At 43.3% G+C, this 14,549-nt stretch overlaps 1 protein-coding gene and 1 pseudogene across 1 annotated transcript in view; both read right to left on the minus strand.

Annotated features, from left to right (window-relative positions):
- Positions 1 to 14,549, minus strand: part of LOC119169564 (cell adhesion molecule Dscam1) — a 547,574-nt gene that overhangs the window by 227,049 nt on the left and 305,976 nt on the right. The gene's annotated exons all lie outside the window — the stretch shown is intronic.
- Positions 1,438 to 2,685, minus strand: LOC142787177 (uncharacterized; annotated as a pseudogene).

Genomic DNA, 14,549 nt, shown 5'->3' on the forward strand with positions numbered 1-14,549 from the left:
AGGACAAGTTCAGCACACATCCGCTAAGCACAGGTGAACTCGTACAATGGTATGCACCACTCTGTGGGCACTTACTGTTCTTTTTTATATCCTTGATATGAACGCTTGTGCGTCACTTAATATACACGTGAACGATCGTAGACAACACTAGCGCAATGTACCCGTGCCACAAGAATGGAGAATAGTTGACTAGTTGCAGCATTATAATTGATAGTTGCTACTGTGGCGTTACAATGTACTGATAATCGCACATTGCTATGCTCACGCACAATTCAAGACTTGAAATAAAAGCAAGCGTCATTCATACTTTGTCGGTAAAAAAAGCATAGTCCCCAGGTTCTTACTGAATGGCAGAGTGTTATTTAAAAGAAGCTAATAGCACAGCGGGGGTGTTGCTAGGATTTATGCATGCAGGGGGATAGAAAGAGAAAAAAAGGGGGCCTGACCCATTTGCATGTACAATTTTGCCTGTGGTTGCATACTTGAGAAACCAAATCGGGAGCTTTCATTTTTTTTTTGTGCGAAATGGGGCAAATCCTGACCTGCAAGTAGCTCCAATGACACTGAATTGGCTCACACATACGTTCACCTTTCCTCTAAAACAGTAATATTAAAACATTATTTATACTTATCACTGTTCTAGAAAAACGTTGATAGCATGTATATGCCAAGGCAGCTTAGTTGAGCTTTTTTCGGTTCTAGATTTGCCCCATTTTGAATAAAAAAAGCTCCTCAAACGAACATAAGAAAGGGGTGGAGATGTGTCAAATATGGAACAACCTCCCCGCCGCCCTTCCCTAACTTTTTATTTATATCTATGTTGCACAAGTAACAAATTTTGACTCCAAAATGTCGAAACAACGCCACAATGACGTCTCACTCGGGAAAAGGAAAATGTGCATTACGAAGGCTACGCATTTGCCGCCTGCACACGTCAGTGGCAGAAAAAACGACTTTGAAGCTCTGCTAGCAAATAAATATGTTGTCAAGCATAAAATTTACACTATATCTTGGAGGCTTGACATAACTTGGAAATTATATCATAAAACGGTGCTGCTATGAATTTCGGTTTCGGTTTCGAGGTCTCGGGGCAACTGCGCATCGCCATCGTCAACAGGCAGACTTTGAATTGGGTGGTAAGATGTCGTATGCGTGTTTGCTCATAGCCTCCTATATAACTTTTGTGCCCGCGCATTAGCGCTAAATACATACGCGCCATCCGTCCCTCATAGTTTCGGCGCTTGCCGCCAGAAGCCGCACCAATCCAATAATAACAGCAGACGACGCGGCCTATGCACGCTTGCGTTTAGGACGGTCTAGAAACCGTCTACATTGCATTGGATTATGCGTATACGTTAAGAAGTGCGCACACATAAAATTTTTAACACAAGGACTGTGTGCAGAATGCAATGCGAGCTTTTTTATTTGATTTCGCGCTCAAAGCCTGAGCACTTTTCGAGACAATGGTTTGACATGAAAATCTTTCGCCAAGTCGTGTTTGTCAGTCACACTCGTCGCGAAGTTCAGAAAAAGTGGGTGGAGAAACTTCACGAGCACAACCTCCAAAAGTTTTTCATGGTGTCCCGGGGTCAAGCACTTGAGTTTGTCACGTTTCTGTAGTATTTCCGCGGCGTTGTCAACGGCAGCCTTCAGTGGCTGGTTCATCTTTCTCGCTCTTGCGAGGAAAACTTCCGCGTAAATCTTTAGAGAATTGAGAACCATTACGAGCTCAGTTGACGGATAGAGGAGTCCACCTCTGTCCTGGTGCCTAATTAGGGCATCCGATGGCGCAGAGGTGTTTGGTTTAGTCACCAGAGTGAAGCATTCATCACAGGAAATGGTTTCGTGTACTGTTCTTGCAATATAGCCACCAACCATTGCTAGTGCACCAACATCTGGCGTTGGGAGCAACGTCTTCCCCCTGTCGAGGCTCTCCTCGAGGGTCGTGGTTGTTTCTGCTGGAAATGCTTCACCGTCATTCTGCGCTGCTCTTGCCGATCGCTGTAGGAGTGCTGATGAGGAGCAGCTGCTGCTGTCTGCAGTAATCACGTTGCTGCTGCTGGACGTGCAGGCTATGCCAGTCTTCAGTGCTTTCTCAATCCCAGACAAAACTGCCCTCACGTCTGTCTGGTCGTTCGAGCCTGCAGATTTCCTCAACCACCCAAAGAAGGCCTCTATTGGGTCAGAGGACATCTTCCTAGTCAGAACGAAACGGAAGCGTGTGGCCGTGAGAAGGTACCGAACGCACTCCACGTTTGAGATGGTTGTTATCAGCAAGCCCTCGTACGTTTCCTTGGTCAGAAAATTCTTAGCCGGGCTCTGCCGCTTGATTTCGGCCAGGTAGTCAAGAAATGATGTTTCAAGCCAACCTAGCCGTTAGTCGTCTTCGGATTCGTACTGCTTGCAGTCCGGGTTGTTCTGGTGGACATGCTGGGTGCAGTTGCTTACGTCCATGAGGGTGAACCACCGGTACATAGTGTCCATGAATACGACGGTTGGACCAACGTGGGCGAAGCTTGCGTCACATGTATGACCTGCCTGCTCTTTCAAGAGCTTCAGGGCTGCGGTCACAGGTGGCGAAACGACTTGCACTGCCCTCCTGACGTTCAATTTTTCCATGCTAGTCAGATGTACGTGCTTTCTTGTCAAGAACCGCACTGGCTTGACAATACTGCGCTGTTGCATTTTGTAGAGGTCTTTCAGGTAATGGGCGGTAATTTCGCCATCCTTTCCGATATCGCTTGACAGAAACTGTGACCGTACGTTTTTAATTAAATGGCACTGATCGAAAGCGAGAAAAAGTTTTCCATCTTGATTTGTCGGATGTGGTATGCAGTGCTTGAGGTTACCCCCACATAGCAGTTGGAACGCCTTCACGTTAATCCGATGGTTGTCGGTAACGATCCGCACGATTCTAAAGCCTATACTCTCAACTTCTTTGAGTACGTTCATCATGATCTGGAGAAGGTTTTCACCGGTGCAGTTTCTAGTAAAAAAATAGGCTACGGGAATCTTATATCTCGTTGACAAGCCACTTAAAATGAAGCAAAGCAGCGAGTTTGCAAGAACTGGCTCTTCTGGCTTGCCCGGTTGCTTCTGCGGCAAGCAGTCGCCGTAGTCTACTTCGCCAACGAAGGCATCTCTCTGCTTGAGATAGAGTAAGCGCTGCTTGACCCTCATTTCGTCCACAATGAGCGAGCACGTCTGTGACTGAGCACTCTTGTGTGAAGCGAGCTCAGCTGACAGCCTCTGCTTAATCAAGTCTGTGACGCCAACTTCATTGCGTGACGAACCGAGGAAGCGCTCCAGTGTGCTTCGACAGGGTAGGCGGAGTAGCTCTGAGCTTCTTAAGTGTTCGTATGCCCTCGCTGAGAGGTTACGAAGGATCACTGCGTGGCGGACTGTAACTTCGGACCACGTCGGTTTCACCTTCCGAAAATTTTTGACCTGCTCCAGCAGTATTGAGGCAGCCAACTCATTTTCACTTGCCTGCTCGACAACCTGCAAAAACGCTGGGACATAGCAGTCTTCTTTAAGTTTCTGAAGCTCCCTTTTATATTTTTCAACAGTTCCTTTGAGCCTTTCAACCTGCGCCCTCAGTTCGCGTTCCTTACGCTTCCACTTCCGTCTTTCGATGGTTGGCAACGAAATGCGTGAGGCTACTTGCACTGCTCTATCCACCTGCGCCGTTCTCGGTACGAAGCCTTGGTCAGTCCTGCTGCTGGAGTTGGGCACTTCTTCAACAAGTTGGGCGTCCGAAGTGCATGACTGGTCATGTCGTAAGTCCGTAAACACATGTGGTGCATGCACCACCACCGACTGCTCTTTTTTTTCTTGCTGGCTCGTCAGTTAATACAGCCACAGCACGCTTCCTGAGGGCCGCATCGCTTCTTTCGGTTTGTTTGCAAGGTTGCAAATACGACGGGTACTCGTGGAAGACGCTGGGCACAGAGCCTTTCTTCAGTCTTCGCGTCGTGCACCCTTCTTTAAAGTCGGACGCGACGAAGTGTCGGCTGCAAACGGTAGAATAGCAAGATGTGCTGTTCGGGGTCCAGTTGTCTCTCGAGATTACCTTAAGCCACTTTTCGCGAAGTTCTTTGTCGCTCGGAATTCCGTGAAAAGATACTCCGGTTTCTTTCCGGCCGCTACATGATTTGCAGCGTGGTACGCAGCAGTACGGCATTGTGGAGCGTTCGGGGCGCAGCCAAACTTCTGACCATGCATGGGCAGTCGCCTTTCTTTTTACGGTAGTGCTGCAGATAACAAAAATATGGTTTAGGCACGATTCCTTGTAGCAAGCGGATTTCTTAACGATGTAACACTTTTAACAAAGAACTTACCCGAATCGCACTTGGTACAGTCACGGTTGTCTCAGCGAGCGCTGCAGTTAACGAAGCTCTTGGGGGAGACTATCGTGCCAGAAAAAACATCAAGGGCAAGCAGAAAACACAATGGGCCAAGCAGAGTTTTACATCGAGCACGGCAAACCAAATTTGCGCGCGACGGGAAAACCGCGGCATAGTGGTGTGCGCCTGCTGCTGCAGCAAGCGCGGCGCTAGCTATTATGGGATGCGAGCGCTCCTGGCGGAGCGCCGAGGCGCAAAACGAGAGAATCGGGGGATGGCGCTGAGGGACCGACCGCTCAGGCACAAAGTTATAGAGGAGGCTATGGTTTGTTGTAGGCTGACGGTGGTTTGTTATTTTACTATTCACTTGCTTTGTCCAGGATGTGTACTTATACGGCTTGCACAGTTCAACTCGCGCTTACAGTAGATACAGTACGAGTCACTGCAATCTGTGGCGCGTCGGCAAGTACAGAACAACTTCGGTGCGGCGGAGTGTGTGTCCTCTGTCAACGGCTTTCGTTGAAGCTTGTGCACGCCGCAAGCAGAGTGTTTCCGATCAAGCAATCAACGGAGTGTACGCTGGGAGCTACATGGAGAACGCTTTTGCATTTCGTGCTATTACTGAAAAGGTAAGCTTTCGTGCATGCGAACAACGAAGTGCAGAAGTGCGTGCCTGCCTGCCAACGCCCGATTCGCCCGTGATACTCGTAATTGCAGGAAGCGACCGTCTCTTGGCGCCGGTAGCTTCGTGACCTTCGCTCGCTGTGTGCTTATCAGCTGCGATGTCTCAACAGTCGCAGTGTTCGTGAACCTCGCTGTGGCGCATGGTTAAAGAAAATGGGGGGGATGTGCCGCGCGCAGATAAACCTTACGGCATGCGGCAGCGGGTGAGAAAAAAAAAGGGGGGGGGGTGCGAGCCGAGGTGGGAGAAAAAAATGGCATAATAATAATAATAATAATAATAATAATAATAATAATAATAATAATAATAATAATAATAATAATAATAATAATAATAATAATAATAAAACGAAGCAGATCAACGGTAAAGGAGGCACCAGTTGTCAGTTAGCGGGACTGCAGTGGACAAATGGGGCGCGTTTAATACGCGGGAGAAAAAAAATCCAGATTTCAATGACTGAAGATAGGGGTGCGTTTTTAATGCGAGTAAATACGCTATTTGAAGCAACAATTCAAAAATACTTAAAATTTGTATCAGTACCCCTGTGAGGCCTGCGCTTTGCAGCGGCGTGACATGTGTTTTGTTAAAAATCGTGCAGCTAACCAAATAATTTAGATGTACCTTGTTTGGTCAGCGATTTGCGCTTTTTATGCCTTGTTAGGTTTGTTTATATTTATAATAGTATATCGTAGATAATCAGGATATAGAAATATTGATGTTCTTAAATAAGGGATTGAACAGCCACACTCAATTGCACACATCTTTTTGCATTTTTGCACCGTTGTAGTACGGCACATAGAATATTGTAGAATAGAATATTTCTGTATATTTTGGTGTAGGGTTTTGGCGCTGTGGTTACATATGAAAGCTTAGCCAAAGTGTACCAACAAACACCCACACAAAACTTTCAGTAAAGCTGATACAGCACAGATGATAATGGTGTAGGCATAGTTAGCCACTAAAGAACACGCTCGCGAAAAACGAAATGAGGATGGTGACACAGGTGGCTGTAAATGAAAGCAGGCAGACCTAACAGTTCTTGTCTGTTTCATGCATTTTGTCTGTGCAGGTTTCATCCTTACGAATGCAAACAGACTGATCCAACTAATAAGCCCTCCATGCATATATTCCTGTTAGCTACTCCTCCAATAAGTCGTGCGTTTTTTCAAATTATACATATTTATAGTCCAGCAGTTCAGAGCTTATTGAGCATATATTTAACTTACTTGTGATACATTATCTTTTGCATGGCTGTTTTTATGAATAAAGAAAAATTCAACTGCGAATGAGCTGGTTACGCATGCACTCGAAGAATAAAATTAGCACATCTTATTGATTTTTGAGAGTAGTCAGTTTTACTCAAGGCCTAAAGTAATCATTTTGTTGACCAATAAGCAACCTGTGAAAGACATATTGTAAAATTATCCAGTACACCAAGTTTATGTAACTGGAGAAGAAATTTAGAGGTGAGCTTCCACAAATACACAGTGCTGTGTTTCCAGCATCAGTTGTCATTTATTAAGTGCAGTTGATCCTTTCAGATTGGGGCTTGCTCGATGTTTTACACTAGTTTCACACAGTAGATTGTACATCTGTGATGTGTACATGTCTACAAAACGATCCTTCAAAGTAAATGATAAATATTGCTACTTTTCTGTCTGAATGGGTTTATGTATTTTTTTGTATCACCCATTGAGTGGCCTATTGGTTAGGGTTTCCTAGCTAAGCAAGAAAACTTGGTAAAAACGCTGAAATTTGAGCATCCCAGTATATTTGAAACTTCTTGGTAGATGCATGATTCAAGAGAGAAGCACTTTTTCACCACCACCATGGTGTAGACTCAAACATGGCACTTGCATTCGTACACTAATATGCACAGATGCTTGTAAACGTAAAAGTGAATAGTGGTAAAGCTGAAAGTGGGGAAGCTGGAGCTTTTTATTATATGACACATCATAATGAGGTTCTGATTGTTCCCAGTAATTTTTAAATGCTTAGTTGAATGTTGTGCATCTCTTACATGCAGAATGTTGAAAGGAAAGCACACTACGTCTTCTACGATGGACTGGGTGCTGACGATGCAGTGCACTCTACATCACAACATGAAGCAGCTGTTCCGGGCTCACGACCTCACTCAAAGGGTTGCAGCAGTGGTGGACGCTACTCATAGGGTGCATCAATTATCTTGTACATTTTAGGAACATTCCTCTGATGGGAAGGCTTCATCTCAAGCTATGTGTCGTATATGCCTATTTATTTTTCCGATAGGAGTATCAGTTTGCCATCAGATTAACAGCAGTGCATGTAGAAAACTGTGTACAATGCGTAATGTTAGAGTTGTATGATAAACTGCAGACGGCCTAGACGTCTCCAGCTTAAAAGGTTGATTCACTAATGGGTCATTCTATGCCAAACATCCCAGCTATTTTAGCGACCATCTCAAATGTATTCGAAAAAATTGTGATGATTTACTGCATTGAAAACAGTGAAACAGTAAAATATTTTTGAAAGAAAAAATATGTGGTCATGTAGTTGCCGTATGAACTTACCAGAATGTCGTTTTATTCTTGTTTGTGCAAAATTTTATTTTAAAAGTACTGCTCCTTGCTTCTATACCAAAATTTGTCTACATGTTAAGTACAAGTTTATGTGCAAAGTGTTTGAAGCGCAGTAATATTAGTGCAATTTCACTGGCACATACGCCTTCAAGACTAACAAAGTGCTTGATACGGCTGATTGGTGCTGTATGGTAGACAAAGAAAGTGCTTAACAGCACAAACGACAAAAAGGGAAAGAAGAGAAGAGCTGAGCCCTGAACAAACAACCAAAGTTTATTGCAAACCAACTGCAATATATCAGAAGCAGAATCTGCGCATAACAACGCACCATAAGCAGAATCGCACATACATGCACCATACAGCCTACCTTATCAACAACCGGTCATATAAGTGGACCCCAGATAACTAACTTCACAGCAGTTAAAAAAAACTGAGGGTACGCTAACACAGTAAGCACAAGTTGCTGAATGTGGAAGGCTTCACTAATCTCGGGATCGCGCCGATTTTTATATCCCCCCATGATCAAACACTTTTCAAGAATTGGCTGACAACAAGACTTATTACAATGGTCTGCCAAGTGGCTAGGAAGAGAACCTTTTAGAGAGTTAGCGTGCTTCCTCAACCGATCGTTTATGCATCGCCCTGTTTGGTCAATGTAACCGTGCCCAAAAGTAAAAAAAATATCTTGTAGAGAATCGCTAAAACACATTCAACATGGCACGTAGCGTGTTTCTCAGTGCATGCTTATTTCTTAGGCCCTTCGCTGTTGACCCTGCGACATAGCCCAGCTAGTTTATCGCGTGCGCAGAACACAACTCTTACACCTATTTTGCCAATGACCTTCTTTAGCCTTTGGGAAACTTCGTGTTCGTAGGAAATAACATCTTTGCTAAAATGAGGCTTGTTGAGTTGGCTGTTGCTTTGTCTCTTATCAGGCACTCTTAGTGACGTTAGGAGAGTCTCGGTAATTAAAGTTAGCTCGGGATTAGAAAAGCCTGCTTGTTGAAGGCGGTGAACTTAGAGCGAGAAACTGCACTCTATCTGACGGTGACAAGAGCCAGTTAGAATTGCCTTTAGGCAGGAAAAAGCGATGCTTCACTTGACTAGCTTTTAATGAGCGGACGTAAAAAGCAGGTTCTTTCTTGAGCATGGCTCGTACCGCCAATATACATGATCAACAAAAAAAAAAGCATTTCTAATTGTAGACATCGTAGGTTGTCGTCAGAAATAAACTCCGACGTTATTTCTAGTTTCTTCATATCACGCCCGAAAACGTCAAATATCTTATCGGTGGTTCGCCGAGGATCAGATTGATCGATGCGGTAAAACACTAAAAAGTCGACAACGTAGCCGAACACTTTAACTGTACTCGTGTGATCAAAGTTAGCCATAAGACTTCTTTCATACCGCGCGAGTAAAAGGCCACAAAGAACTGGTGCTAAACATGAGCCAATGCACACATCTGCACCGGTGAGATATTTGATGTTTTTCGGCGTGAAATGAAGCAACTGGAATTAAAGTCGGAGTTTAATTCATGACGACAAGTTACGATGTCTAGACTTGGAAATGCTTTTTTTTTGGTTGACCATGTATATTGGCGGTACGAACCTTGCTCAAGGAAAAGCCTTCTTCTTTTTACGTCCACCCATTCCAAGCTAGTCAAGTGAAGCATCGCTTTTTCCTGCCTAAAGGCAATTCTAACTGGCTCTTGTCACCACCAGATAGAGTGCAGTTTCTTGCTCTAAGTTCACTGCCTTCAACAAGCAGGCTTTTCTAATCCCCTGCTAACTTCTATTGCCAAGGCTCTCCTAACGTCACTAAGATTGCTTGATAAGACACAAAGCAACAGCTAACTCAACAAGCCTCATTCTAGCAAGGCTGTTATTCCCTACGTACACGAAGTTTCCCATAGGCTAAAGAAGGTCGCTGGAAAAGGTGCCAGCTCGGGTGCGTGACACCACTGATCGTCTGCGCAGCGCATCGAATTGCGCGCACACCGGCGGCGAGCCGCGCGCAGTGGCGGCGGAGTATCATTGCGCATGCGCAGACCAGTGTCACGCGAAATTGGCTCAGCGAGGCCAGTGTAGCTAACGCTACAAAATAGTGTTAGAGTTGTGTTCTGCGCACGCGACAAGCTCGCTGGCCTATGTCGCAGGGTCAACTGTGAAGGACCTAAGAAAGAAGCAGGCACTAAGAAACACGCTATGTGCCATGTTGAATGTGTTTTAGCGATTTTCTACAAGATATTATTTACTTGTGGACATTGGCCAAACAGGGTGATGCATGAATAATCGGTTGAGGGAGCACGCTAACTTTCTAAAAGGTTTCCTTCTCAGCCACTTGGCAGACCATTGTAATAAGTCTTGTTGTCAGCCAATTCTTGACAAGTGTTTGGTCACGGGAGATATAAAAATCCGCGCGAGCACGAGATTAGTGAAGCCTTCTATATTCAACAACTTGGTGCTTCCTGTGTTAGCGTACCCTCAATTTTTCTTAACTGCTGTGAAGTTAGTTATCTGGGGTCCACTTATATGACCGGTTGTTAATAAGGTAGGCCGTATGGTGCATGTATGTGCAATTCTGCTTATGGTGCGTGATTATGCGCAGATTCTGTTTTCTATATATTGCAGTTGGTTTGCAATAAACTTTGGTTGTTTGTTCAGGGCTCTGTTCTCGTCTCTTCTTTCCCTTCTTGTCGTTTGCGCTGTTAAGCACTTTCTTCGTCTACCACGCCTTCAAGAACTTAGCCAAAATGTGTTATATTTGCATTTTTTCTATTGTAATACTGCACTTTCTATGAATGTCTGAGTAATGAATACTAACTACACAAAAGGTATATTTTGAGGAAATAATATTATGAGACCTCTTAAGCTGCTAAACATTACAAGAAAAAATTACAAATTTTGCAGAATCGTCATTTTCGTCTATATTGAGACGCGATTTGCTCTGTCGAGTGGTCCAAATAAATTTGACCTTCAAGGCTAAATCGAAAGGAAAAAAAGTTATTTTCATATGCCAATTGTTATCATTACATATTTTTGTTTTAAGGAAGAAAATAAGTTTTGAACTTTCCAATTGATGAAAATAGAGAGTTTCAAGGCGGCAGCTGTCGTATGACGAAATGGGAAGATAGGCGCCAATGGGAATGCTAAAAAATATTTTCTTCCTTAAAACAAAAAATGTAATGGTGGTATATGAAAAGAACTTTTTATTTCCTTTCAATTTATGTATAAAGGTAATTTCTAGTTGAGCCACCACATGGCGTAAATCGCATCTCAATATGGACAAAAATTACAATTTTGTAGAATTTATGATTTTTTCTCATAAAGTTCACCAGCTTGAGAGGTCTCAAATATTTTTTTCTCAAAGTATAACTTGCGTGGAGTAAGTATTCACTACTCAGATATTCATACAAACTGCTGTATTGCAATAAAAAAATTACAAACATAACCCATTTTGGATAAATTCTTAGAAGCATATGTGCCAGTATATTTGCAATAATATTACTGAGCTTCAAACACCTTACACAACAACCTTTACTCAACATGTAGACCAAGTTTGGTATAGAACGTACTTTTAAAATAATTTTTTTCAGAAATAACACCCAAACAACATTCCGGAAAGGTCCGAAGGCAACCACGTGATCAAACATTTTTTCTCTCCGAAATATCCTACCGTTTCACTGCTTTCAATACAGTCAATCAGTACAATATTTTTCGAATGCATTTGAGATGGTCGCCAAAATGGCTGGGCATTTGGCATGAAATCACCCTAACAGCATGTCATGAACACAGAAAAAGGTCCTATGCTTATTAAGTCCTTTATTTACCAAGAAATATCTTGAAAGTGCCTCCTCTGAGGCACTGCATAATGCTGCTTTTTTTCACAGTTCTAAGGCGGCTGCATGTGCTATTGTTGTTTACATGTGCAGCAGCGGCATTCATATCTAGTAGATGTCGCTGTTGGGATAGTTGGTGCATGTTTTCATTAAATATTAGTCAATTTTGCGCCAAAATGACGACCACACAAACAAAAAAAACACATAAACGGGACGAGCACTCATTTGCAATTGTTTATTTCTTGAGGAAACAGGCTGATATAAGCCCACTTTTCGTCAACGCATGTGCAACCTACTCGGGCCGTCCCTTACCTAATTTAGCTAAAGGACACATGATCGCTAGATACCGTGCTTCCAGCTCATACATGATGAGTGAAGTTTTGCTAACGCAATTGATACCCCGGTTCTTTTGTGAAAGCCCTTCGAAATTGCTCTGGGTGTGAATCCACATGAAGTGACATGCGCTCTTGAACGGGCACCGTCGTTATTCTTTCCTGTAAGGGCGTGTTCCCTCGCTCGATCATTGATGCAGCGCCTCGTCGTCTGGCTAACATGTCTCTTTCTGCACAATAGGGGTATTTTGTAAACCACTTCAGTGGCAGACTTCGTGAATGGCCACGCATGCTTTTTTTTACAGTCTTTCAGCTGCTCAGCATGTTTTCCAGCGATGCACCGGCGCAACTTTGCTAGTTTGTTAGGGGCACGAACTCCATCAGTACTTCATGCCGACTCGCCACCTTTTTAAGGTTGTGTGTATGAATATATGCTATATTATGAATATATGGTACAAACAGCTGCTAGTGAGCACCCGTCCATTCCATGTGTTTTCTTTGTGAGGTCGTTGTTTCGTCGCGAAATTCACTATTCAATTCAGGCATTCATGTCTATTTACAGCACACGTTTAATGTCTGTAGCACAATATTACATGCTATTTTCGTATTCATATTTGCATGTTCAAGAGAACAGCAGCCACGCCAATTGTGTCAATTAGATACAATTTCCTAATTTTGCACAAAACCATTATGAAATGCCCAACCAGCCTCAATTATTTCTCAGTATTGTTAATTTTATCAAGAAACATAAAATCCATTATTCAACGTAAGTTTGTGCATCACCATCCAATTGATTGATGTGTGCAGTTTAATGCCCTAAAGCCACCATTTGATCATGAGACGGTTTAGGGGAGGGCTCCAGAAATTTCGGCCGCCTGGGGTTCTTGTGCACCCAAATCTAAGCAAATGGGCCTACAGCATTTTAGCCTGCATGAAAAATGCAGCTGAGTACCTTGGCGACTAAACCATCGAGGCGGGGTCATCATCATCCAATCTAATACAGATGCGCCAACCGTAATTATAACTTTTAATTTACTATATTCTAACCTCACAGCAAAAGAAAAGAGTAGAACGGTTTAAAAGAAAGTTCTCCCCCCCTTTCTATGACGTCCATAACGCTTTTTAAGTTCCTTTGCCAGAGTGCGCTTTCGCTCTGCGGAAAAGTGCTTTATGATTTGGAAGTGGCTACTAATACCCGCTGTCACAGGACACAAAATATTTTTTCCCTATATTACTCTGCCATGTAGATGCCATTCAATAACGAGTACTAGTGTGAGGGCTGGTTGTCTTTCAGAGTGATTTATGAGGTTTTTGCAGCCTTAAGCGACGATAAAGAAAATCGTTTGCCACTTTTTTTTCGCCACCCCCTTGAGCTCCTCTTTTACGAATATCTGGAATTTCTGGGTAGCCTGTCAAACAGTTTGACAAGCTCGGCAAATACTACTGTGAGTTTTACCCCCGTATTCTAGAACGTCCCTTCACTAAATGCTTCACCTTGACTTGAGAAAATTGATTCCAGCGCAGTCTCTAGGCAGAGCAAGTCACCCAATATCAGGGATAATCTGCAGCGATTCTCGAGAAACGCAGCGTCATTTTTAGACAAGCGGTGGCACTGTGCTCAGCTAGTTCAAGTGAAGGACGAGATTCGAGTCGAGGAGCGTTCGTAAATAGGTAGGTTAGCATTGTTTGCACTGTGGGACAGTTCAAGAGTGCTTTTATTGAAATAGCTGCGCTCTCGTATATTTTGAATGAATTAGTGAATATCAAATAATTTCTACATATATTTTTCCTTTTGTGGGATTCAGTCTAATTTGTTGTACTACTGTAAATTTGGAGCACCACTGCAGTGGTCTAGGGGCTATGGTACTCGGCTGCTGACCCCAGGTCGCGGGATCGAATCACGGCTGCGGTGGCTGCACTTCCGATGGAGGCAGAAACGCTGTAGGCCCGTGTGCTCAGATTTGGGTGCACGGGCCTACACCAAGTAGTCCCCAGGTGGTCAAAATTTCCGGAGCCCTCCACTACGACGTTTCTCATAATCATATGGTGGTTTTAGGATGCTAAACTGCACATATCAATCAATGCTGTAAATTTGGAATTTCAGGCTCAAAAATGCTGCGTTTGTTTTTCCTGAAACCTGCTCCAAATTTAAATTTTCTCTATGGAAAAGCAAGATATGATGCTCCAAAATATTGCTTCAGATAATAGCTTGGCTGCTCCACCTCTGCTAGCTGTAAGTGGTTAATCTTTCACCCTGCTTTTTGTGTCCATTTTATGTTCCTTGATGTTGCATTGTTTCAGGGAGACATAATATGTGATGCGCTTGATATTTTACATCTTTAAATCAATTATTCTGCATGGTTAGTATCTAGTGACACTGTTAAGCTATTGTAATTTTGCCTATTGTTTTCACTCCTGTATTTTTGTTTCTCCAGTATTCTGAATGTCTGAAGACACAAGGGTTATTGTGAAATAAAAATGCCATTTTAAGACTGTTTTGTCATTACATTCATTAGAATACCACTAGCCTTGCATAATATGCATAAGGCATGCCACAACACATGCAAACTGTGGCGTATCAATGAGGCAATTGTAGTGTGCATTGATATATTATTTCAGTATATTGGAGAAATAAGGCGTGCTGCATTGCACTACTCTTCCTGCTGTTTGTATGCTTCACTGCACTGTGCTTTTGTGCTGCATTGAAGCGTGTTAAAATTATTTCTTCATTTTAAGTGCAAATAAAGGCTCTTCTGTTGTACTTCGATATGCATGCATCGGTCGTTAGAGCTC

Source organism: Rhipicephalus microplus, chromosome 2 (assembly GCF_043290135.1).
Source record: "Rhipicephalus microplus isolate Deutch F79 chromosome 2, USDA_Rmic, whole genome shotgun sequence".
NCBI classification, from domain to species: domain Eukaryota; kingdom Metazoa; phylum Arthropoda; class Arachnida; order Ixodida; family Ixodidae; genus Rhipicephalus; species Rhipicephalus microplus.